Consider the following 27,265-nt stretch of genomic DNA (forward strand, 5'->3'; position numbering starts at 1 on the left):
GACATGAGCCCTGAGGAGAGGGACCTAGGGGTGTTGGTTGATGAGAAGCTCAACATGAGCCACCAGTGCATGCTTGCAGCCCAGAAAGCTAACTGTATCCTGGGCTGCATCAAAAGAAGCATGGCCAGCAAGCCAAGGGAAGTGACTGTTCCCCTCTACTCTGCTCTTCTGAGACCCCACCTGGAGTGCTGCATTCAGCTCTAGGGCCCCCAGCACAAGAAGGACATGGATGTATTAGAATGAGTCCAGAGGAGGGCCATGAGGATGATCAGGGGGCTGGAGCACCTCTCCTATAGGCACAGGCTGAGGGAGTTGGGGTTGTTTATCCTGGAGAAGAGAAGGCTCTGGGGAGACCTTACAGTGGCTTTCCAGTACCTAAAGGGGGCCTACAGGAAAGCTGGTTGGAGGTCCCTTCCAACCCAAACCATGATTCTATGACTTCAGAGTAACCCCAGGCTCCTTTTCTGCATCTGTAAATGGAAATACATATCGCTAAAGACTAAATTAAGTGTGTAATGCAGGTCAGATAAATCCTCTTTGGGAGTACGTGATTCTCACCACTGACTACAGCCAAAGCCCAACCTAGTCATTAAAATTAAAAGTGGTGCATCCCCTACTTGATACACCAGGGAAAAATGTAGTTCCACTCTGTCACGGATGCCAAAAATAAAATGGCTGATCTTTTTTTTTTTTTTTGAGTGTGGCCAATGTTCTTTGTGCTTTAATTTCTTAAGCAAGAGAGTTGTAAATGCACTTGCAAGGTGCAAGTAGTACAGCTCTGGTCCAAGCAGAATTCCTGCTAAATTACATCATGACAGGTTAAATGGATGTTGATTTCATTGTCGTAGTGGGGGCCAATTGCATTTTTCTTCCATTTGCTTGACTGTATTCACTCATTACATTTGCCTGAAGGATTGCTCCCAAGTTTTTCAGGCTGAATATTCGAACTATATGCTACGTTTGTTGAGCAGAACCCATAATGTGTGGGTAACTTTTTTTTTTTCCAAAAAAAAAAATTGTGGTTTTTTTTTGCCTTCTCCAACTAAAAAAAATAAAATAAAAATGTTAATCTCAGCATGACACTGCTAACACTTCTGAAAAAGCTACAGCAGCAACTGCTAGTGCTCCAGGTAAAACAGTAAGAAGTAACTCCTCCAGGGAAATAGGTATGTGTTTTAAAATCATTAGCATTTTTTAAAGCAAATAATTTTATTCTGTTTTGAAAAAAGGGAAAATTCCTGTCAGCAATTTGGATATTAACTTTGTCCATGGTTAACAAAGAAACTTAACAATTTGCTTAACTTTAAGCACATGATTAATCTCACTGTCTATTCACATGCTAAATGTAATACTTAAACACTTTGTTAAGCACAGATATGCTGTCAGAAAGCACTACTGTAATTAGATTGTTACAGCAATGCATATATGAACCTTACAGAGTAATTTTCCTGATTAGCAAGATCATTATTAAAAGCACCTTATTTCAAAGAATATAATAGTTTTAAAGGCTGTCTTTAGGAAAAAAATAAATAAAATAAACAAACAACAACAACAAAAGAGCAACAAAAAAACAACCAGCTTTTCCACAGAATAGGAGAATGTCTTTTACCAAGTTGTTGAGGATCATTTACACAACTATATTTTTAGGGAAACACTGCACCCTACAGGTGAAAACTTTTCCCCTATCATATAACACCTTGGGAAGGTCTTGAGAGAGAAAACTGGATTCTCTATTTGAGCAGTTAATGAGTGGTGAGCAATTAATACTTTTGAACTTGGAAGTGCATTGTCTGCAGCATTCCTATAAAAAAGAACAAGACTTCTTTCTTTCTCTCTGCACTACTTAATTTCTAAAATATAACCAAAGGTATTAAAGGAAATAAAAGAGATACTCTGTAACATTTAGCACAGTAAAGAATAAGTAATTATATGATAAGCACTGGCTGTCTCTTCACATAGTTTGCAGTTACAAGTAAAATCTAAATGCCCTTTGCTATCTCTTGATAATCCTATAAACTTAATTTCCAGTTAGAAATCCAAGCAGGAAACCTCAGAACCAAGCCTGCGCGCCTAGCACCAGCCTCACTGCCTTGCAGTCCCATTACCAATTCATTTTCTCCATTTTCTGATTTCTGGCCATTAGATGGCAATCTTGACCATCATCTGTCACCTGCTTCCTCTCTGCAAGTCCTCTGCTGGCAAACATGCTTGCATGCTCACACTCCTAAGAAAATCTTTTCTTGTCCCTCTGCCTTTCTTATTTATACCCACAGTAGCTATGCAGAGACGAGGTGTTAAACTTCTTGGTAAATAACCTGGGAGAGGGCGAGTGTGGCCTAGGAACAAGTAATATGCATTTCAGCTGAAAGTAGCAGTATTTTATGCTAAGGCAGCTGAGAATATTCCTCTGCATGATTTTATGATTTTTCTTTGCAGTCAGCCAGAATTCCACCAGCTGGCAGGTCTCTGGCTGGATTTTTTCTTCAGGAGGTGCCCACTAACACTCATGTGCAGGATGTCTGCCCACCTGGTCAGCTGTGCAAGTGCATGCTCCCATGCATTGTGCTCAGGATCACTAAGGACTTAACCATGGTGCAAACCTGCAGGCTTCAGGCACTTTCTGAATCCACGTTGGATCCATCTGTTTTTACCTGCCTGTGCCCGCAAGAAGGTTTTCAGTTTGGTTGCAGAAAATCTACCCTCTGCAGGTATCTGAAACTCCCTGTTTGCAGACCTTCTCTCTCTACTTTCTCACCATGGGGAAGCTGGATGTTACTTTGTAACTCCCCGTTCAGTGTTTAATTTTCCCTTCAAATAACCCCAGACTGGCAGCATGTCCCTGTTCTGCAACCCAGCTCCTGAGTCCCAAGGCACAGGTAGCAGTGGGAAGGCATAAGCCTGGCTATTGCTAGATAGCTGGAGGGAGACCTGGTAACCAACCAGTCATGGGAATACCCTTCAGCATGAGGCAGAGACTCCACCTTCGAATTCTGAGTCATCCCCTACTGATGGCATTTGGCAGTGTTATAATCTATCAGAGATCAGCTCTCAGCCCTTTCCAGGAACACATCCCATTGTCAGGGAGAGGAGGACTTTTACATTTTTTGCTCGTATTTAATGACCAACTTCAGTGTTTATGAAGAACATTTAGTTCTAAATGTCCTCCATTTTCCTTGTTTTGCTGGTTCAAAAAACACCATCAAACTGGTCATCAAAAACTAATTTTTATTTGAAAGCAAATATTCTATATTCAATGGTCCACCCCTCCACTCTTCCCATTGAAGTGATATTTGCCTTTCATTTTGTCAACAGGACTAATTTGTAGGACAAGACAGGGTAACTCTCTCAGATTAGACCATCCATATGGGGCCATTCTGTGCTCTTACCAGATTTTTAATATATGCTTTGCAGAGAGAGGCCTCCACTGGCTTCCATTCACTCCTTATGCCTCCTCTGTCTGTCTTCATTCAGGAATCCAAATTTTTTCCCTTTGCGGTGACTGGCCCTGTGCAGAGAAATCACAGTGTATATGCTGCTCACAGAGATTCTGTTGTAAAGGCAGAGTTCCTGTTTGGACCTTCATCACTAAGAGGCCACTTGATGTCTGTGTTAAGCTACTGAATGTTTACAAAACATTCATGGTAAAAGCAAAAATCAGACAGTGGCCATAAGGGGATACATAGACCAATGTATCTGATGATACTTCAAGTGCTCCTCTAGCCCATGACAGTTTTTAGTTCAAGGATTCTCCAATTCAATATGTTTTGCCTGTATGTTAACATTCAGTGGCTATGTCCATGTGTTTGCTCAGCCTCCCCATGAGAAAATTTTGGCATCCTCAGCTTCTTTTGGCAAGGAGTTCCACAGATAATCTGTGCCTCATGGGCACTCCGTTTTTTTTTTTTTTTGTTTTGAACCCAGCTCCTACAAACCTTGTGTGTTTTGCATGCTGCTTCTGATGGCAGAAGGAAAGCCTCCTGTGGAAATACTGTGGATGAAAGGATGAAGTTTGAAACATAAACTGACGTTTTTCCCAGAGTGGAGACTGAAAGAAGGACAGAGTGAGTTGATGAATGGCTCATTCAGGATGGACTGAACACATGCCTGATGCCCCTCTCTCCCCCATCTGTCTTGCGTGAGTCCCAGCAGTCCTGTCTGGGGACAGCTGCAGAGGGTGACCTCAGCACAGGAAAAGGTTTCTGGGTGGCAACTGGCAGAACAGGAACAAGCGCACGTGGTCTTCTGTAAAACTAATTCTTCAGCAAACATTTGTCTGGGCAGCAGTTCTGCCATGCCAGTTCCTTACTTTACAAGAGACCAACAAAGCCATCAGAAGAGGAAATTTTGAATGCTTTCCTGAGCCTTACAGTAAGAGGCAAACCACTTTCAAGGCCCTAAGCAATGCTATATGAATCAGGAGAGGTATGACCAAAGAGCGCAAAGAAGAAGGACCCCAAAATCAGCATCTACTGCTGTTGATGAAGTACAAAGGTTTTTCTCACTCTCTTTTTTTTTTTTTTTTTTTCTGCTTCAGCATTACAGGTTGCACTGTAATTTTAGGTTACATGTTCATTTTCCAGCTCACACCATGTCTTATAGCTAAACAAACAATTTTTTTAGCTATATTTAAGGGCAGCTCATATTTAAGGGCAGCTATAGGCTATAGGGCAGACAGTTTTTAGATTTTGCCTTGCTTATATCTGGAAGATTAATAATGTCCCATGCTTGTTAAAATACATTTATAGCTTCCTTATTTTTGAAGAACTGGGAAATGCAGCTATCCATGCTATTATCACAGCATTAAAATAAGCAACATTTAACAAAAGCCAATAAAAGGTGTCTCATGATATTTGTTTAGGGAGAGAAAATTATATGTTAGCTAATATTTGTATCGGTAAAATTGGTATTTTACTTTCTTTTCTGGGATGTGAAGATGTTTTTTTTTTTAGTTGTCTGGACCAAGAACAATATCCTTGTAAATCTGAATATTTTAAAGAGCACAATAAAACAGTAAATACAACAAAAGAACAAGACATTTACCTGGCAAAGGAAGTATACTATGATTATGGACTGGAAATCATGAACACGCAGTTTTATACATGAGAAGTCCTTCTTCATGTTTCAAAATTGTAATTTTTCTCAAGTTGCTGTTCATAAACAGGCTGCTAACAACAAAACAAAACAAAATAGACCAAACCAAAACAAAAAGTCTTGTTGGCTTTTTAACAGAAATGTGTATATTATGATTCTGTACCGTTAGTTGGTACTGAAGAATAAGCAGTAGATTTGCTGTTTAGGACTAACATGACAGTGCTGGTGTGTCCAGAAAATGGCTTTTTCTGCATAGATCTTCTCATTGCTTGTTTCATTACCTGGTTGCTATCATCAATGTTTATAGCGATAGGTTTTACATTTTTTGACATCATAGGACTACTTTAAGTTGCAAGAATTATTGAACTGTCCTATCGCCCTAACTAAACAGGAAAAATAATCAACCACAAGAAGGATTTTCTGCCAGTCACAGGAGCATGGATTTTCTGTGGAAACATTTTGCTCCATAAAACCTAACAGAAGGAAGAATTCTGCACTGAAAAGGGAAAGAACCAGTTAGAAGTAAACTAATTGCTGATGTGCAGGCTACTGTAACTAATGTCATCATGGAACAAATCCTGTTCAAGGATCCCCATCCAATGCTCCATTCTGTCCAACAGTTAAACAAAGATATGTGGTGCTGTTAATTTTAACTCATTTAGCTATAAATTTCAGCACTGAAGGAAAAAGAAAATTAGATGTTTCTGCAGATTGCAAATGTACTGATAACTACTGTGGAATTTTCTCTCTCTACTAGATACAAGTAGTGACACCTAATAGCAAGTATTCCTTAGAAAGTTTCTTATTTTTCAAGCTTTCATTAAACATCAGCACAATGAAAAATGTGTGTAAATAACGATACTTGGTCTATTTTTACCACCTTCTAATAGCATGGAAATGAAACTAAAATATGAAACTACTTGTGGAAGCACCCTGAGTCTGGGAGAGTCAATTTGTTCAACGAAATAGGCTTTTTGTTAAATTTCAGCAGATAGTGAAAATAAATAGAAAAATGCTGTAGTTTTGCCAAACCTTTTTACCGAAACATTTAGAAAAAAGTCCTGGTGTTGGAGATGTTATATGTTTGAAATTTGCAAAACTAAATGATTCCACATAGTAGTATCAAACCATTTTTATTTTAAAATATTTCATTATTTTTGTTACTAGACATTTCATAAAGTTTGAATTTAAAATTGTTATTCGATGTTAAATATAAGTTATTTCATTAAAATTTTTAATTGTTTTACCATATGTTTCACTGTATGAAAATTTTCAAGATTTGACAAGTTTTCTATACTTGTTTAGGACTAATTGCTTAATGTTTCCTTTTTTTTTGTTTTGGTTAATTTTTATTTTTCAAGGTAGAGACTTGTTTGTGTGCTGCTCAAACTATAAGGAGCAAAATATCAGGAAAATTACTTCATTAACTCTTTTAACAAATTTTTCAGATGTTGGATCAAACTAAGTCCTGGCTGCATAGCTTTAATTCCATATAGCTGAGAGAAGCATTGATTAGGTGCTTTTTTTCATTTCTCACTTTAAAAATTATTGGGTGAGTTTCTTTTTTTTTTTTTTTCCCTATTATTAATTTCCTCTTTATTTCCTCTTTGCAGTCTGGTACAGGTTTTCCAGGAAGTCTTTGGGATGTAGGAAATCTCTTGCCTTACCAGTTGCTTGGGAGCAAACCATGGATGCTGGAAGTGGAGGGAATACACCTCATTAAATATAAGGATTTGAAGCAAGCAGCAAGGTGGAAGCAGGAATATTCTCATCACAGGTTTTAAGATTGAGGATAAATACCCAAATTCTCAGGCTCCTCTTATAATCAATATAAGACCATGATCTTAGATGTTAGGGTCTGACCCTTTTGGAAAAACTTGTCTCTTTCTGACTGTAGGGGAGCTGATGAAACTAGCATAAGCATTTACAATGCCACGAGATCATTTTCTGATGGTGAAAAAGAGATGAATTGGCTAATTAGTCTAATTAACACCAAACTAAAAGCTCCCAGAAGTATAGCAGTGGCCTATATAATATGTATTACTGAATTCAAATTGACTCCAAAAGCACAAACCTATAACTCTGTCCCAGCCAATCCACTTGTACCAGTACAATTGCAGGCAGATTTTTGGGTAAGTTCAGAGACACAAAGAAAGTTCAAACACAAAGAAAGCTGATTTCACATGGAAATAATTATTTTCTTTTCTCAAGTAGAACTTTGAAGTCCATGAGATTATCACCAAGAAGGAAAAGAAAAAATATTTTTAGGAACACTAGTATCTTCTCTGGGGAAAAGAGAAGTGTCCCCCCGTAAGAGAAATGTTGCATTCCTGTAACACTATTAATATTCTAAGGAGCAAACTTATGTCTGTTGATGAAACCCCTAAGTGCCTCCTTGTGTGGTTGCTCTGCATCTCTTGTCTGTTATTAACCAGCTTTATATCAAACACTTAAAATAAATAATACTTACCTGGTGATATGAACCATGAAAAGTCTGGACTTCAACAATTACTTTCATTCCTTCAGTGAATTAAATAAGAGAAAGTACAAATCCAGTTTCCATTAGACAGGAAAATGTGCTGAAAGACAGGCAGGTGCCCATTTTGGTGGACAGGGAACTATGTGATCTGCAAAACCAATTATTTCAAAATGAATAATGGAAGAGAAAGAATAAACTAGTTTAGTGACAGACAAAGACAGAAAGACTTTTAGAAATTTCACTGGAAAGTGAGATCATAATTATTTAAGGTGCATAAATCTATACTATTTATGCTTAGTAATAGCAACTGAAAAATGTCATGAAAACTTTTCCCCAAATCACCAGTATATTATATTATTTGTGGATATGACCTTCTATTAATGTAATATTATCACACTTATTAAATCAAGCCAAAGCTTTATAGTTTCTGTCTCTTCCAAACTTCTGCAGTCCTTTCACAACAAATACCACTTTCCAGTGAAAGTACAACTGGCTTCACAATTCAGGTAATTTCTCCATGCTGATATAACAGTTTCTGAAGCAAATATTCTTTTTCCTGTCCCATTACTTAATGAAAATCTACCGTACTAGCTGTTATTTTTTTGAGCCCTGTTTTTTCCAGACTGTGACAGAAAAGGCCCTCAGCCTTGTCCAGCTCTCAGGCCCTTTCTTCTAGTCCAAACAGAAGCTTGGTTCTTTCCCTATTAGTCACTGTTTCTTCTTGGTTGTCCCGTGTGTGTTCTGGGAAGCTTTTTGTGTGGACATGGATGTAGAGCGAGGCAGTTTGTCAGACAAGAGATGTTATAATGGTGAAAATAATAAAGCAAGAGAAAAAGCAGTATACTGCTGAAAATAAATCCAGGCTTATAAATTTAAGTTCCCTGTGGTCTGACCTATTTAACCTCCCGGTACTGCATAGATGCAATCAGTTGCCAGTCATAGGGTGCTTGCGTTAACAGTTACATATAGCCATTTTGAGAAATCAGGAATTGCTCAAGCACATTCAGAAGGATTTCCTTTGAAGACCAGTTGCACTAAATAATTTAATTCATTTGACAGGAAGGTTGCTTGCTTTATGTTATGAAGGTAGCTATAAAAAATCTGGGATAAATTGTGCTGTTGAGTTGGCAAAAAAGTCCACCAGCAAGCTGGGGTAACTTGTTCTGTTGGAAAAAAAGTACCTGAAAGGAGAAAATGCTGTTGGCAAGATTACTACAGATATATATTTAATAACATAAACTAATTTATAATATTATTATTGCTATTATATTTATTATTTATGATACTGAAGGTTTTGCATTTCATTTTAGGTGCTTAATTTGAGTTTTGAGACTGTACTGTCCATTAAAAGTGTTGTAGTTTATCACTGTTTACAAGTAGTTTGCATAAATTCTGTGTACCAACAAGGAGTCCCTGACAAGGAATGTTGTGAAGTTGTGGAATAGGTAAACATTTACCAAACTCTGAAGATTTTTAAACTGATCTAGATAATTCTTATCCCCATCTTTCCATAGATAACTGAGATGATTTCCATAAAAACAAACAAACAAAAACTTTCCTAGAGATCTGTTGAATAAAATAATCTCTGTGAGTTATAAAGGTATATTAAATGCCTTTATAACTTGTTCTAAATTTTCAAATCACACAATAATGGAATCAGAGAGTATTTGAAGTTGGAAGGCACCTCTGGAGTCATCTAGTCCAATCCCTTTGCTCAGAGAAGGACCGGCTAAAGCAGGTTGCTCCTGTCCAGTGGTGTTCTGAATGTCTCCAAGCATGGAACCTCCACATCTCTGGGCAGCCTGGTTCATCCTTATGGTAAGAAATGCTTTTTTTCCTTCTGAAGACCAGGAATGGGGTCCTGCTTTTTGCCTTGTTCATCCTCTAAGAACTCCACAACCTCATGGTCACTGCAGTGAGGGTTGTCCCTAACCTTCCAGTCTTAATTGGAGAAGGAACCTTCCAGACCTTCCTTGTTTGTAAGTGAGGTCCAGTACAGTGTTCCCTCTTGTAGGCTTCTCAGCCACCTGTGTCAGGAAGTTGTCATCGATGCACTCCAGAAACATCCTGGGTTGCATGTGCCCAGATGTTTTGTCCCCTCCACAGATTTTATGGTGGTTGAAGTCACTCATGGGGACCAGGGTGTGCAAACATGAGACTTCTTTCAGTTGTCTGGACAAGTCCTCATGTATTTCTTCTTCCTTATCAAGCAGTCTTTAACCGATAACAATGTAATTCATGTTGATCTATGTGCTAACTCCAACCCACATTCCCTGAGCTAACTCATTACCTTTTCTCACATAGAGAATAAATTCACCTTCTCACAATCCTAGCCTGTCCTTTCCCAAAATCCTGTACCAATGATTGCAGTATTCTGGTTGTGTGAGCTGTCTTTTCACATCTCTGTGATCCTGATAAGGTCATAGTCTGGAAACTACACATAGACCTCTAATTCCTCCTGTTTATTCCTCATGCTGCAGGTATTAGTGTACAGCATTTCAGAGAGATATTTGTGTATGCTTAATTTCCCAAAAGTCTGAGGGCTTTTACTGTCACACTGTTGTCTCAGGGTTTCCTTATTCATGTATACACACCAGAGGTAGGCCCCATTAAACCCTGTTTCATTGTTTTCAAGGTCAAAAAACAAACAAACAAACAACAACAACAAACCCCCCCCCCCCCCCCCAAAAACTACCACTCAACTTTTATCCTTGCCACAGTGAAGTAGTGCTTATATTCACTAAAATTAAACACCTCTAATGAGAGTGGGTCATGAAAAGCATAATGAGAAACTAAGTCCAATTTATTACTAGACAAACCTAAATATTTCAGATTACATTGGAAGACAACATAGATACCATTCAGAGCATGGATAATACCATTAAAATACAAATTAATACCCTCTAAACACCTTCAGATTGTTGTTTGTCAGTGAAGAAAAGCACTGTTTAAAATCTGAAGTATTTATCAAACATGCTACACTGGGCTCTGACCAAAGATATGTCATTTCTGGGCTTATCTTCTGGCAAGGGCATATTATTTCCTCCAGGTCTGTATCTGTCTTTGATTGTTTTCCTACTAACAGTACTGGTGTCGTTAACCTGTGATAAAGGTGATATTCTGCTGCCAGACAAAGAAATTTTACTTAGCTCAGTGAAAGACTGAGAACAACTTGCTTCATAAATACTACTCTAAAACTGCAGGTAAGAAGATTTTAAGATTTTTGAAGGGCTTTGCTGTTCATAATAAAGTTCTTGAATATCAAATCTCTTAAATACAGTTGCTGAAAGGAAGCGTGTTACAGGACTTGTTAGGCATGTTTATATACCTAGGGTTGCACCTTTTTTTCCCCATAATTAAAAGATGAGTAAGAAACTATAGATGAGACAGAGTAAAAACTCACCTAAGGCCATATCCTTTGTTGAGCAGAAATCCCACTGAGAAGTGTAGTGGGAGGGAGGCTTAAATGCCAATAGTGTCCCAAGTGCTGGCGAGCAGAAGATGGGGTTGAGTGGTAGTGCCTGGGATGGACCTTGGACAGCTCCTGCTGCCCAAAGGCCTCCCTCCTCCTGGCCTCCAGGTGCAGGCTCCCCAGGGCTGAGGCAGTTTGCTTCAGCCTCCAAGGAGGCTGCTCAAAGAAAGTGGCAGCAAAGGTGTGGTCACAAGGTGTGGAAGCAACAGTGCTCTGTGCAGAATCTTTTTATTCCTTCAGGGGCTATTGTAAAGATGATTCCTGTTCAGGTGGAGTTCTTTCACTGTTCAAATGCTGAAAGAAACATTGCTGGTGGAAAATATGCAATTATTTCTTAAACTGAGTGGTTAAGGAAATGGAAACTCAGATGGTGTTTTGCATAAGTGGTTTTCATCGGCCAGCAGTTCCCTAGGATTTGCTCAGCCAGCAAAAGCTGCATATTTATTTTCTACCCCTTTCTTGCATAAATCATGAGGCATTTCCATTGCCTTTGGATAGTGATTCCTGTCTAGATTAATTTCATCAGCTTACTCAGGCCCTGAAAAGAATCTTCTAAAACTTTCTTCTTACAGCTTTAGAGTTTCAGTTCAGTTGCATCTGTATGCAGTCCTTTTAGGTGATTCATGCTAGAGCCAGGAATGACAGAAGAATTGTTCATTGAAACTTCATGGGGCAACAGTTTGGATACTTGGGCTCAACCATAATTTTGGAAATATCAAAGTCCAATTCATAATAGAATTCTGACTGAAGTATTCAAGTTTCCTTTTAAAAAAAAAAAGTGATTTTTGCCTTTAACAAGTACTGACATAGGTCTAATCTATGCCCAGGTTTCAAAGTACTAGAAATAACTTAGGCAGTGCCTTTCTCATTTTCTTCCTAGTTTGACAGGTAGGAGGAACCTTGGAGGTTGTCTTGCAAGTATTTATATCTATCCATCTAAGAATAGATTTTATATACATAATTTTTAAATAATTATGCATTTTTATTTTATATATCATTTTATTTATTTGTAAATGGAGGGAGGCAGGCAGAAAAGAAAGAAAGAGAAAGGAAAGGAGAAATGGAAGAGAAAAGAAAAAACGGAAAAGGAAAAAAAAGAAAGGAAAGTAGAAAATAAGGAACAAAAAAAGGGAAAAAAAAGAAATGGCAAAAAAGGGAAAAAAAGGAGAGAAAAGAGAAAAAGGGAAGGGAAGGGAAGGGAAGGGAAGGGAAGGGAAGGGAAGGGAAGGGAAGGGAAGGGAAGGGAAGGGAAGGGAAGGGAAGGGAAGGGAAGGGAAGGGAAGGGAAGGGAAGGGAAGGGAAGGGAAGGGAAGGGAAGGGAAGGGAAGGGAAGGGAAGGGAAGGGAAGGGAAGGGAAGGGAAGGGAAGGGAAGGGAAGGGAAGGGAAGGGAAGGGAAGGGAAGGGAAGGGAAGGGAAGGGAAGGGAAGGGAAGGGAAGGGAAGGGAAGGGAAGGGAAGGGAAGGGAAGGGAAGGGAAGGGAAGGGAAGGGAAGGGAAGGGAAGGGAAGGGAAGGGAAGCGAAACAGAACATATTTCCACCCCAGAGCACCCTTCCCAATGTCATGGGAGAGGACCTGTTTTCTCTGTGCAGCAGATGAAATCAGATACTAGCCATGAAAACTTGACTCCAACATGAAAGGTCTCCTTGAAATAGCTTGCCTGTCCCAGTTGTTACACTAATTCTTAGTCACATTTTGCTTTTCTAAGGTCTAATGATACATATTGAAATGCATGCACCAAAACAACCTCTAGGGACTTTTTAAGCTAGAAAACTTTCTGGTAGAGGATGTAAATTTTGGGAATTAAATTCAAATTTACAGTGTTTAATTGTTTTTGTTTGTTTTTCCAGAGCAAGGATTGCAGAATTTATCTGAGCTTTCACTGTTGATGTAGAAAAATCATATGTATGTATCTCTAAATAAATACAAACAGCACAGACAATAGGCATTGCTATACAGAAATAGGATTTATTGCTAATGGAAGATGAAAATTCTACAAATCTTTCTTCTCCCTGAAAATCTGATCAGATTTTGTTACTTTTATATGGAATGTTTACATTAATTTTATAAGAATGTGTTTGTATTGCCATTATAATGATCCTAAACACATTGAAGACCATAAAAATTTCTCACTGACTGTGAAAGATCAGGTCTGTAGCACCAGCATTCAGGCATTTTTACTTCCTTGGTTAGATACTTTTCTTTTCCTTTTTGTGAATGGAAGATTATATATCATGGAAAGAGAGATTTATCAGTCTCGAAACTACAGTAAGATTTGAAGAACAATAATATTTACAAGATAAAGAAAAAAAGGAAATGTTTAAGAGTATGATTATACAAAATAATACATGCATATGGTTAGAAAGAAGCTATTAAAATCTTGCAGACAAGATTCAGATAAACACACAGTAAAAATGGGAAGAATGTGAGATGAAAGAGATGAAAAGGCTATCACAAAGACATAGTCATTAAAATTGTAAGTGGTAGTATGGTAGCTATTCAACTGGTTTGACCACAGACATTATGCTGTCTGGAAATTAAATGTGAAAACTGGATTTCAAAATACCAAGAAAAACTAAACGTATTAAAATGCTTAATAAAAACTTTTTAAATTTTAGAATTATTTGAAACAAAGATGAAAAATGTCTGTGAAGCAAGATCACTATGGTTCAATGGTGGTAATAGTCACTACTCGATTTAAACACAGAGCTGTCTTTAAAGTATACTTCTTTAAAATATAGTTTTAAGAAATATTGGAATATTATGTTTTTCATCATGACAGGGTTACCTGGAAGACTTCATTAGGCAAATCTACTTTGTGTAATACAAAACTTCACGCACTTTTATAAAATATTTTTTTCCAGTCAGAAGCTGTGAGGTTGATTCTGATAACACGTACACAAAACTACATATGAATAGAAATCAGTGTTAAGAAACAGCAGACAGCCTTTGATTTCTCAACATCGCATGTACTTAAAAAACATAAAGACACTCACCCTCTTTATCTCTCTGTCATAAAAGATGCAACTCCAATAGAATTTAGCAAAAGATATATGCATCATAATGGCAAAACTGGAAGCTGTCATCTACTGGTTCTATTGTCTGTCCCAGAATAACTGTAAGTCCCACTGACTTTAATAGAGTCATTTCTATACTCACCTGGTATATGAATATACTGATCAGTTCTGATAACAAAATATGGCCAAGTGAGATCTAGCAGAATGATGAGCTGTTAAATCAGGAAAGATCACAAAGCTGGTGACCCATTCGGGAGACAAGGCACAAAGGAAAGGAAAGGAAATGGGAGTGAACAAAGGTCTGGGTACTTAACCATCCACCCTCCTTGGTGGTTAATTCATCCCCTGGCACTGTTTTGGACTGCTTTAACTACTTCTCTCCCGAACAAAGCCACCCAGCACTGCTGCTTGTCCCGACGTCAGAGATCAACCCTGGCCCTGTTGTATTCAGTTCCACAGACATAAATGCATTGAAGTCTGTTCAGACTGGTGGTTAGAAGCAAAAATCGCAGGAGGTGGGCAGGATTGTAAATATGTCTCCCTCCCAAGGTACATCTGCTGCTGTTTGGTGTAAGGATGCCTCTGCTCAGTGTGCTGCCTGTTTTGAACTTCGTGGTAAGGTGCGTTCTTCTCTCCAAAGTCCTTGGAAGAAACCTAGCTGAAGGCAGTGCATTCAACTGCCATAGATGGATGTTGACTTAAAGAGAGTTATCTTTGGGGGCTTATACACGTAGGCACCTTTGATGATTCCCCACTGTTAAACTGGAAATAATTGAATTTATTTTGCCTGGGTATCTATTCAGCCAGCTGCTATGATAGCTTCATGTAGGGAAGAGTGAGATAAAGCCACAGCTGACACTGCTGAATATCAAGGCCCAGAAGGTGACCAAACCTGTAAAATGATCCTAATCATTGCACGTAGCCAACGTGAGAAAGGTAGAATCACTAGAAATGATCAGTAGCAATATCTCATCAATAATTTTAATAGCTTGAATTTTGACAGGGCACTGCTCTGGGAGATCCTGACAGATCTCCCCCTGGCAAGATGAGGCTCCCTGTGCCTTTTATCTCGGTATCTCAAAGAACTTTATGGATATAAAATTACTTACAAAGCAATTCTTATTATCTGCCTTGCACAGATAATGGGGGAAGGGATAGAGAGGCTTAGTGAGTACCCTGGGTCACTCAGAAAGAGCAAAAAAATGTCATACACATATGTAGTAAGCACTCTTAGAAGAAATTTCTTTGAACCTTATGGTGATGCCTTTCCATGCGTATCTCCTGAGCAGCATCTGGCTGCATTGCCACAAAAGTGAAGGCCAGGGTTTCCCAGGAATAAAACTTGTCACAGCAGCAAAATAACAGAGCACAACACAGAGAGTAAAACGCATCATTCTATTCCTAAACACCCTACCATGTGGCAGGGCATTACCACAAGACCTGCTCCTCTGGACTGCTAGTAAAGGCCTCCAGACTATAACCATGGCCACAACACCTTGGGGGACCCCTTCACATGCTTCTCATGGGGGCAAATGTTGCCGTTTTGCCACCTGCCCCCCCTGCACCTAGCTGCTGGCCACAGCCATGCCCAGCTCACAGGCCCTTCTCTCTGAGCAGATTAGGGCTCACTTGCCCCCATTTCCTGCAGGCTAAATTGAAGCTCAGTGATTTCTGAGCAGTTGATGTATCAGGCACCCCAATAAAATAAGTGTTTTGTGTTTGTTGTCACAATGGTGCTAATAAGAGTATGGAAGAAATGACCTGCAGCTCTGCAGACCAGCAAAGATAGTGTCTGGCACCAGGAGGTGCTGGTTTGTTTTGTATCCCAGAAAAAACAGTACAGCTACTCTCAAGAAAGATAATCAAATTATTAATATCACACAAAAACTAGTAGCAAGTTGTAACATCTTTTGTCCCTTCTGTTTCTGGGAACCCTGAAATTAGTGTCAGGTAGACTTCTGGTCAAGGTATCACATGCTGAACAGACTTCCAATTTATGATGAGGTCTGCTGGCATTATCATCTATAGAGTTTTCATAGATATTCATAGAAGAAAAGCAACTCTATTTTTTTAGTATTTATTTATTTACTTTACTGTGGCACAAAAGGATGCTTATGTGAAAATATACTGCTTAATTTCAAGGTAACATCAAGGACATGTTAATGGCATCATTGCTGTTGCCAGGCAGGTGCTGCCCACTCGCTCTTTGGTTATGACCAGCTGACTATGTTTATCCTACAGCAAGGGATGTGTGCAGCATGGCAAAGTCCTCATGGCAAGGGGTTGTACTTCTCAGGTAAGCTGCTATGTGGACCACAAACTCCTTGATGTGCAATGGTGGACTCCTCCAAGGTTTTTGTCTACATTGTTATACGGAGTTGCACAACTGACTTGTTTCTGCCTGTGTTACAAAAGTATTAGCAGACTGCTTTCTTTTGATGAAGTTATTATTTTGTCAGTTTGCCTTTTAAATGTATGTCTTTTCAAGCCTTGCAGGCTGACTGGCTCTCTTAGCATGCTGTAACTCAGATCAAGGTACAGAGGATAGCCCTTTTGAACAGAAGATCCCACAAAAATCTCTGAAATTCTGTTAAGTTTTATCAGCAGAGTTGGCCAGGAGTCTCCAGGGGAAGCATCATCAGTGGTCATGCTAAGGCCAAAGCTCTGATCATTTCATTCATCTTCACACAAATAAATGCACTGGAGGGTGTTAAGTCAAAGGCTTTCAGCTTTCTGCTTTTCAGAACTGACATATAGTAAGTATGCTTCAGTGGGGATTGTTAGCTGTTTATTGTGAGATATATCAAGATGTACTAGGTTATTGAGATTCTTTAAAAATGTATGTCTTCCTTGTATCTCTTGCCCCATGAAACTTTGAAGTGGTTTCCTTTGAAAGCTGATTCCTCAGGATGACTGCTGCTTAGATGGTTGTCTCTCTGTGTAGAAAATGCATTCCAACAGAAAGTAACAACCTCTAGGCAAGGGAGATTTTCAGTAAATGTCGGCTCAGATGTGACTCCTGCCTGTTGTAGCTTAAGTGTAATACTTCTAGATTTCTCATTTCTTGTAATGCAAAACTACTAGTACAATCCAATATATTATTTGATGGATAGATTTAAATATTTGAAATCACTTTGCTTGAATTCACTGCCATTCAATTTGTACACAATTTGTAGACAAATTCAATCAGGCCATTTCCCCAAAGCTTAACTGATCTGAATTTAAACGGATCTGAGTTAATGAATTGGAGGCTTTTGAAGCTCAGCCTCCATGCTTTGCAAGGTCAGACATGCTGTGGTCTGAGAGAAGAAAGAACAAGTAGTCCCTGTTTTTGTTCTACCAAATGCTCAACTATTCATCTTTTCACATAGTAAACTCAATTTTTTTCAACAAATTCTAACAGTCTATTCTTATTTTATGCTGACATCTTGTAAATTAATTTCTGTGAGATTATTAACACTTTGAAAGATAATAAATTTAAGTTGTTTCATAAAGTTGTGTTGATATTAGCATCTGATATCAAAAAGCCTGACTTTTTCAGGGAAACAGATTTTGAGTTCAGACAGGTCTTCAAAGACATATCATGGAACATTCAATCATTTTGAAGATATTAGAAAAGGGCTGTGTGATGTTTAGATACTGTCAGTATATTTTTTCTCAAAATTTACAGATAACTTCCTCCAGAGAGGTCAAACTCTGTAAGAATTGTTTGAAAGCTATTTCACTCCTTAAATAATTAAATGCACACTGGGGCATGCCATGAAGCCAGATGGCAGGTACAAAAGTTAGAGAAGGGCTCGTAAGAACTCGAATGTTAAATTTGTTAAAGGTTTTACAAAGCCAGCAAGTCTTTGAATGGAAATGTTCCCCATGCAGGACTCTCATATAAACTGATCATTATAACACCTCAGACAATGCATGCTTAGATCAGTAGCTCTCATATTAAGCAGTGCATTAAAATCCCAACAACAGACTTTTTTTTATTTAGTTAAGCAAAGGTAAAGATCTATTCCTGAGAAGAACAGGCAGAGAGGTATGCTGATAAAGCTGCTGAAGAAGAAAGAATGGTTAATCACCTGCAAAAGCCTTATCTCATGTATCAGAATCCTTCCATGGGGACTGCTGTAGTACCAGTTCTCACTCATACAGAGCTTCTGTAAATAGTATTACCAGAGCAAACTCCTGGAAATGCAAACACCACTGCTGACATTTAGTCTTAGTGCTGCAATGGGAAGTGAAAAGTCCTGGGGTACTTTGTGCAGATTGTTGCTGAGACATAATTTCCCTAGATCTGTTAAGTGTCAAGGAAAAAAAAAAAAAGGAATAGGATAGGAATCACCTGTTGTATTATTGTTAAGGCTATTCTTTAAGATGCACGAACTTCTAAAAGATGTAACCAGAAAATGCTTTGGTACGAATATAGACAAGTATCAAAGTGACAGCATTATCATTTTTTTCCATTTATTGTTAAAAACTGCAGACCTCAGTGAAAGACTGTGAAGGAACTGATAATTTCTATTTCTCAGTGCATGGTAGTTTTCTCGGATAATAGAAGATTTCTGTAACCATGAGGATTATGAAGAGCAAGCAAAACACATAGCATTAGGTGCAGCTGTTTCTTTTTGAGAGAAACTAGAGAAAACAACCTGAAGAGATTTTCTCAAGAGAGAATAGCTGGATGAATGGCCTATTAATAAAAGCAGTAATGCAGTAGATGATTCTGTCCTATAATTTTAATAATCTTATTCTAGATAATTTTTAATACACAAAGCAAGAATTTTTACAAAGATCACAGGAAAAAGACTATTAGCTCGTTTATAAATATCATGGGTTCTAGTTTCTTACGGTTTTAATAATTTTAACCTTCCCAAGGTTAAAATGATTGTTTTAAGAAAATAAATATTATCTTGGGCTATTTCATGAACATTATTTAATGTCGCTTATACCCACTGTCCAATTGGCCACATCTGCAAGTAGTCTGGCACAACAGGAGTACATTTGTACAGCAAAATAGTTGGTGGTGAGGACCCTCTGTCCCCAGTATATGCATTTTAGAGAGGTTTGTTTAGAGAGAGGCTGTAGACTGTCCTTAGACTGTCCCATTATCTGTACTTTTGGAGAATGGTTTCTAGTTTTTTTCCAGCTCAGAGGTAACCAGAGTACATGTTTCAGGACCACTTCACATGATGAACCAAAGCACAGCAAGTATGAACAAGAGAGAGATTTAATTCCCACAGTATTCACTCAATACATAAATATGCTGTTTTGGACAGTCTGTGACAGGAAATAGGCACATTTGTAGTTTCCTGCCCTAACATACGTTCAGATGCATGTAGCATGTCTAATCTGAGGAATGATGTCTACCCACTGGACATGAATTTCTGAAGCAGAGATTACCTAGGTGTCCTCTCTGGAGGAGTATCTTCAACCTAACCTAAACACTTTGCTATTCAAGGACAGGGTGTAGCAGCTAGCTGCACTGGACACTAGCCAGAAACAGCGTACTGGGCCTTTCTCCAAAGCCTTTTGTAAGGAGCGCAAAAGCCTCTAGATCTAAATGCACCAAGAGACTTCAAAATCACATTACCTGCTTCAGTGGAAATAAAGTGAGATTAAGCTGTGATAATTGCTCATACCATGGTTAGAAGCACCTGAAATAGTGGGATACATTCTGAGTCCTTGGTTTGGTCCACACTGAAGTCAGGAGTTTAAAAAGTCCTAGTGATGGAATTAAATATTGAAAATTGGAATTAAATATTGAAAACATCCCATCTTCAGGAAAAGAAAAGAAAATCAAGTATTTTAATCTTGTAGAAGAGATAGAAAGCAGCTTTTGGTTACAGCTTTTTGGAACATGAACTGCAGTTTTTTCCATTAACAGATAGATAAAATGAATGCCATTGCAAATAATATTAATCTTTATAAGAACACATAAAAATCTTTCTGCCAATAATTATACAGTTACACATTTTAAAAATAGTAATATATTTTTCAGTTACCTATACATATTAGATTTACTCTGAAAAGGGAAGTGGTTTAATATTGATGAGTAAGAGCAGCATTTATTAAAACAGCTTCCAAGGATCAAAATTTAAAGTGACAATTATCTGAATAATAAGAATAATAATAATAAAGATACAGAATAATTCCTACTAGATGAACTTAAAAAGCATAGGGAAAAGGATGGGAGCACATAAACAACGACTCCTAAATTCATAAAACTCTTCAAATGCTGATAGTAATAGTTGGGAAATTAATGAATATGAATGAATGGCAGAGGGGAGAGAGAGAAAGGAACCAAAGGAACAATGAGCAAAAGCTTTAATAAAAATGTTGTTCTAAATACTTAAATAGCAAGAATAAACTAGTGGAAAAATATAATTTTCATTCAAAATTCTATGAGGTCTACCAAAAAATGCATTTATGACACCAATGGAGATGAGTCAAAGTGTCCTATTTACAGAGTACTCTCTAGGATAGGTGACATCTGTACAAATCTCAGAAAAACAGAAGATCAGCATTCAATCTAAGTACGAAGCTGTCTAATCGACCTATTAAAAATCACATAAAATTCTCATTCTTTAAACTTCAACCCAACTACCTGAGTGACTACTTGACTGGAGTTCTGGCTTGTGCGGGACCCAGTAGCAGCAGCAGCTGTTCAGAACTGCTTGCTAATTAAGGTGAAATCTTTTATAAGGATATGCGCCAAGGCTAATGCTGATGACACTTACCCAGCAGTAACATTCACGGTAGCTGTGGACATTGCCGGTCTCAGCACTGTCTCAAAATCCCAGCATCAGAGAGCATGCAGTTGGAAAAAAAAGACATCGACCCTGTTGGGCTGTTGCCACCGGCAGTGCTCTTCCCACGTGGTGATTTGGATGGAGGGGCAGCAGCATGGGGAGCCCACCGTGGGCAGCCTGCCGTGCGCAGCCTGGATGGGACTAGGCAGGGCTGGCACACCTCCCCACCCAGGCCAGGCAGGGCCAGCAGCGGCTGCCTGTGGTTTAATGCCATCTGCCAGGGTGACCCAGCAGCCACGCTGGCTCTGCTGTCAGCCTTTCTTGGCTTGCTGCAAGAAGCAATGTCAGCTCTAGACTGGGGGAGGTCCTGTCAGAGGCAAATATTCTGACAAAGTGCTCAGAAGATACAGTGCAAAACCACTGCATAGACAGACGATTTTTTCACTTTCTGCATGCTCTTACATCCTAGCATGCCTTTGCCGCGCTGGGCACCAGTGGCACAAAATGGCTGCACAAACTTGCAGAGTGCAAGGCACAGTGACTATCTGAAAGCCACAGAACATCAGAGTTTGTTGGATTTATGCACAAAGTTATTAACTCGCACCTAAAGCAGGGGAAGCTCAGAGGCTATTTAAAGGAGCACTCTTTAGTCTCAAATCCTTAACAGCACTGAGGTAGATAAACTGACATTTAAGAGAGAGCAGCATACTGAGTGAAATCCAAGAACTAGTTCTTAGGCACTTAAACTGCAGAACAGGTGTGATGCAAGCACAAAATTCAGGAAAATGATCCAAAATAAAGACTTCCTGCCCCCAGATTCATCTCTGGCATCTGTTTATGAATACATAGCTTGCACAGCTACCTAATGCATCCAGGCCCATTGCCTTGTCTGAATGGACAATTTCTGACTCCTCTCTGAGGCTGTCAGGGAGCTGGAATTTCAGCATTGAAACTCATTGAAACTCTAGTTTCTGCTTCTATTTGCTTGGTGCACTTAGCATTTTCGGACAGTAGCAAAGAGGTGGCATTTTCGTTGTATTTCCAGCAGCACTGTCCTCCCCATCTGACAGCTGCAGATGCAGCTGAAGGAGGAAGTTCTGTTCTGTGCAAGCACCTCCCATGGTGCGTTATAAGCAGTAGCAGGAGACCCAAATCCTGCGTGGGTGGTCAAAAGTAGGCAGTGCCAGTCTTCATGGGATGGCACACAAAAACAAATGCCTATAAAACTCATTCATTACCACAAATAAAACCATTTCAGTTTTCAAATTTTCATGTAGAGGGCCAAGTTAAGTATTTGAGCATTTTTTTTTTTTAATCAAAAAGGCATTTTGCTTGATTTTGCTAATCGGTTTAGATTCACTTCCCCTTATTTCTGTCCAGGCCCAGCATTCAAAGTCAGTAGCAGAGCTGACAGGATAGTTGCATTACATAGATAAGGATCCAGTTCCCTCCTCCGCATATGAATGTACTATCTCATAAGTGGAAGGCTATGCGATATTCTAAATTGTTCCTGGATAGCTTCTTCTGTTCCCCTTTGCAATGAGTAACCAAATATCAATAATTACTGGAACAGTAATAGCAGTCTGGGGGTTGTTTACTTTCCTGTTCTGTGGAGACTTTTTTAAAAATGAAAGGTTAGGATGTTTCAAAACTGCCAAAACAAAGTGTTTTCATTCATTTCATTTTTTATTTTCATCATCTTTTATCCTAGTGAACAAGGACCATAAACCTGATGTGGAGGTAAGTATTCTGAATGCCTAAGCACATATTCAGCTAATAGAGTATCCAGGCTCACTCCTGCACCTTTACAGTTCAGAAAACAGTACGAAAGTCATTCTTCTGATTATAAACTGAAACAGACACTCAAAGCAGCTCTTCCAAATTCACTCTGTCAGGAGGGGTGTTAACACATCTTCTTTCTGTGGACACAGAATTGTATTTTCCTACTATTAGAAAGTATTCTGCATTGATGATGTCATCACACGAGTTTGAACATTAGATAAGGCTTGAGGAAATCAGAGTGCAAAACTCTGTTTCAGTGTCTGCTCTGAGTGTGAGGGGAAGGTTTATGACAATAAACCTGAGTGTCTCAGCAGCAGTGCTCTAGCCAAGAAGAAAATAAAAAGGAATGTAGAAGATTTTATCTAGAGTTTTTTATTTATTTATTATTTTACTGGTTTGGGACTCATATCACAAATCCTGCTGCAACATCGAATCATAAAATCACAGAGTGGTTTAGGTTGGAAGATGACCTAAAGGTCATCCAATTCTACCCCTCCCTGCCATGGGCAGGGACACCTCCCACCAGATCAGGTTGCCCAAAGCCCCATCCAGCCTGGCCTTGAACACCTCCAGAGATGGGGCATCCACAGCTTCTCTGGGCAACCTGTGCCATCGCCTCACCACCCTCTGAGTAAAGGATTTCTTCCTAATGTGTAATCTAAATCTACCCTCTTTTAGTTTAAAGCCATTACTCTTTGTAACATCACTACACTCCCTGACAAAGAGTCCCTCTCCAGCTGTTCTGTAGGCCCCCTTTGGGTATTATGTACATAAGATGATAGTAAATAATAACTGTGAGTTTATTTTTTATTTCCTATATTGCTCAGTATAGGAAATAAATATAGCGTAGGGTATACCTATACCTCATTATTTGGGTTGGAGGAGGTATATGTGCTAACGCATATACTAAGCATATACTTTCAGGCTAAATCAGGGAATGCCTGTGATTTCATGTGATCTATATACCTGCAATTTATAGATGATCATGGGTTTCATGGACATGAGCTATGGGATGAAACTCAAAAAGATTGTCCAACCATTGCAAGTATCATATGCCCATAAAAAGGGCAGGTTTTAAACCCAGAAAAACTGACAGTAGGTTTTAAATCCAGAAATTATGGAGCCTAGTTCAATTAGAGGCAGATTTCTAAATTTTATTTTAGAAATTTATCAGAGCTTATGGAAGCATTTGACAGCTACCGGTGCAATTCACACTGGAACATCTTGAAGGTCTATTTCATGCCAACAGAAATCATGAACCTCATCAAAGTTTTATGCCAAGGTTTTGCTTGAACAGTTAAGGTAAATGGGAACTTGCATAAATGGGTTATCAAACTTTCCTGTCAAACATAGACTCAACCATTTAAATTGCTGTTGTCAGACATTGACTTAATTACAAAAAATAAAATAAATAAAATAAAATAAAATAAAATAAAATAAAATAAAATAAAATAAAATAAAATAAAATAAAATAAAATAAAATAAAATAAAATAAAATAAAATAAAATAAAATAAAATAAAATAAAATAAAATAAAGGTAGAAAGTTATGGAACATGCGTATCAAAACAGAAAAGCACTGCATTAAAATGGTGCTCCCAGCCCACCCATTTGAAATACACAGACAGAAGCCTTAAGTATTGTCCCTACCCACAAAATGACAAGGATACTGATCAGCTAGTGGGAAAAGCCCTGCAAAAAACAGATCTACTGAACAATTGAGCTGCTCCCACTTGTGGTGGTCTTACCCTGCTGGGCAGCCAAACTCCACCACAACCACTCTCTCACTCCACCTCTTCAAAAGGTGGGGAGGAGAAGAAAGTATGCTGGAAAGAAAAAGGAGGCTTGTGGATAACAGGATAATTTAATTAAAGCGAAATGAAGAGATTAAAAACAAGAAAAGGCTGAGTGGAAGCACAAAGAGAAGGAAAAATTATATTCTCTACTTCCCATCAACAAGCAATATTCAGCCACGTCCTGGGAAACAGGGCCTCAATACATGTAGCAGTTGTTTGGGAGGACAGACAACTTCATAACAAAAGCTCCCCGCTCTCCTTCTCTTTCCCCACCTCATATTACTGTGTGTGACATCATATAGCATGGAATATCCCTTTGGTTGGGTTAGGCCAGCTGCCCTGGTGATGTTCCTTCCTCACCTCTTGCCCACCCCAGCCTGCTGGCTCTGGGGGGGTTGGAGGGAGTCCTGATGCGGTGCCAGCACTGCTCAGCAGCAGACACAACACTGGTGTGATACCAGTGCTGTTCTAGCTCCAAGTGCAGAGCATAGCACTCTATGGGCTGCTGCAGGGAAAGTTAACTCCATCCCAGCCGGACCCAGTACGGCACAGTAAGTACTGCATTAGGAGACAACAAGGCCATGAACAAGGTGAGTCTGCTGTAGCTCACAGGAGGATACTAACCATGGGCAGCCACCTGAAGAGAAGAATGTCATCGAGTACCAAAATGGCACTTGATCTTTCATCCACTTCATCCAACCAAATTTCATCACCAGTAGTCTGGACAGTACATGTCCCAGGTTGTCTCTTCCTACACACAGGGCCAGGTGTTCTCCATAGCGTATCACATACCTCCTGTCTCCAGGCCTGGGGACTGGTTGGAGGGCATTGCACCTCCCTTTCTAGTTGCACTTGAAAGGGATATCCAGATATGCTGGATCTCTGCCTGTGCAATCAGGATAGGGTCACAGATTTCATGAATACCAGGTGACGGGTATGCTACAGAGCAAGGAGCGGTTCTCATAACAGGGACTGCCTACGTCTCCTGTTCAAATGCACATGATGGGAACACAACAAAGGTAGAAGCAGGTGACTCAATGACCTCGAAAACAAATGCTTCAGAAAAGATCCAGAGATTAGATAGACTAAGTCTATAAAGAATATCAAGACTTGAAGGAGATAGCCACTGAGCTCCAAAGTTATTTAAAAAAGAAAGAGGAAGGAAGTGTACTACAACTGTGTTTCAGCTGAAGCCACAGTGTCTGCTAGAAAAAGAACTGACTGAAAAATTAAATACTTTCCTACGTGGTACACTGGTAGAATGCATGCGTATCCTCTTAATCCAAATAACTTGCCAAAATTCAAGTTTTGTAGATTGTTTCAGACAAAGGGACAACCTGATACTTGAGTCAGACTTTTTTCATGTTCTGATTGTTCTGCAAGCTTTTACATATAAAAGTGGGTAAAGTCTTGTTTGCTTGGCTGCAACAGACAATCCCAGACACTGCAGATATTTTTCCTTCTCTCAGCAAAACTATCCTCTTGTCCAGAACCTGCAAAGACTTTTGTTTCCTCCTTCCCCATCCCATGACATGGCCTGTTGAGACCCTGCTGCCTCTTCTGGCTTCTCCTATGGGCTGTCTCACACCGCTCAGCTCTGCCTTCCCACCATGAACCCATGTTTGTGGAGACAACTACCTGCTTAGGACTATATTCCGCAAAACACTTCTGTCCATGTAGTTTGAAATTCCTGAGCTGTTTTTGCCCTCCATGTAGAAATCAGTGATTGGAGTTTGGAGAGCACTACTTACCTGCTGACGTTCAGGGAAGAGTTTAATGACTTCTCATAATCACTTTAAATAAAGTTGTGATGCTGAACAGCTTCAACAAGGCATAACACAGCCTGCAGTAGCAAACACATGACTTAGTCTGAGATATTAGGTTACCTGATAGTGCAGAAATTCACTTCTATTCAGCTACCTAAACAGGCAGATAGGTACCAAATGGGATTTACAAAAATGTTGGCAGCTACATTACTTTATAAAGCTGCCCCTCGAGCCCTTATTTAAAGCCATTGTAATCATGGAAATATTACCACTGGCTTCATTAAGATTCAGTTTAGATTAATGTTGCACACTCCTTTGCTACCCTTTGTTGCCTCCATTCCTGTGACTTGAATTGTTCCCTCATGATGTTGCAGAAAAATGATGGAAATGTTAGCAGTAATACATGGGAGATTAAGTACTGGTCTTCTTAGTATTGACAGTATCTGTTCAATATAAAAACAGTTTTAAACCATTACGGAAAGTTGTTGTGTCTTTAAAGGTTTCATTAAACCAAAAATGAGATATTCCAACTTGTTAGAAAAGGAGTAAAAATGTATGGCACTTACTTGTAAAAGTGGTGAAGCCTCACTGGAAAACTGTCTCATGTTCCTGCAGTAAACATCACATCCTTGGAAACCAGATGTAAGAGTTTGACTTCACAGCATTGCAGAGCATATAAAATCTGTCTTCAATAAATCCTTTCATGTATATAAAAATGTCTAATGACAGAGAGTTAATGTCAAAATCTCCTCAAGCTTTCTCAAACGCTAAACCAAATATATTAACTAAAACAGGCAGAATATCAAGCTATCTGCAGAATATATTTATATATATATTAGAGTATGTGATTGGATATTTTCAGAATCAAGAAGTGAAATAAGGATTAAAGGGAAGTCTGAGACTTTTGATGGAATTAAAACCTAAGAAACAGGAACCATTTTTTTTTACAATTTTATATTGTTGGCAAGAGGGTAAGGAAGATAAAGTGAAAACATAAGTATAGTGGCACACAATCTGCAATATTAATGAGATGATTTTGAATTTAAAAGAGCTTAAACCTGTTTGTTAAACAACAACACTGCATGCAGAACATCTCTGCTTCAAACCCAATACCAGTAC

At 38.9% G+C, this 27,265-nt stretch overlaps 1 long non-coding RNA gene across 2 annotated transcripts; it reads right to left on the bottom strand.

Moving 5' to 3' along the window:
• Window positions 1–10: 10 nt before the first annotated feature.
• Window positions 11–27,265, bottom strand: LOC106042576 (uncharacterized). 2 transcript variants are annotated; one of them, XR_010826340.1, is made up of 8 exons: window positions 26,713–27,265; window positions 26,132–26,223; window positions 20,793–22,723; window positions 19,695–19,776; window positions 7,562–7,718; window positions 5,041–5,165; window positions 3,933–3,988; window positions 11–3,505 (listed from the first exon to the last, which is right to left on the bottom strand). It is a non-coding gene; the product is annotated as an uncharacterized lncRNA (long non-coding RNA). The 2 variants fall into 2 exon arrangements; XR_010826338.1 differs by lacking the exons at window positions 19,695–19,776; window positions 20,793–22,723 and having other exon boundaries at window positions 11–3,988.

This window comes from Anser cygnoides, chromosome 1 (genome assembly GCF_040182565.1).
Source record: "Anser cygnoides isolate HZ-2024a breed goose chromosome 1, Taihu_goose_T2T_genome, whole genome shotgun sequence".
Classification (NCBI taxonomy): Eukaryota; Metazoa; Chordata; class Aves; order Anseriformes; family Anatidae; genus Anser; species Anser cygnoides.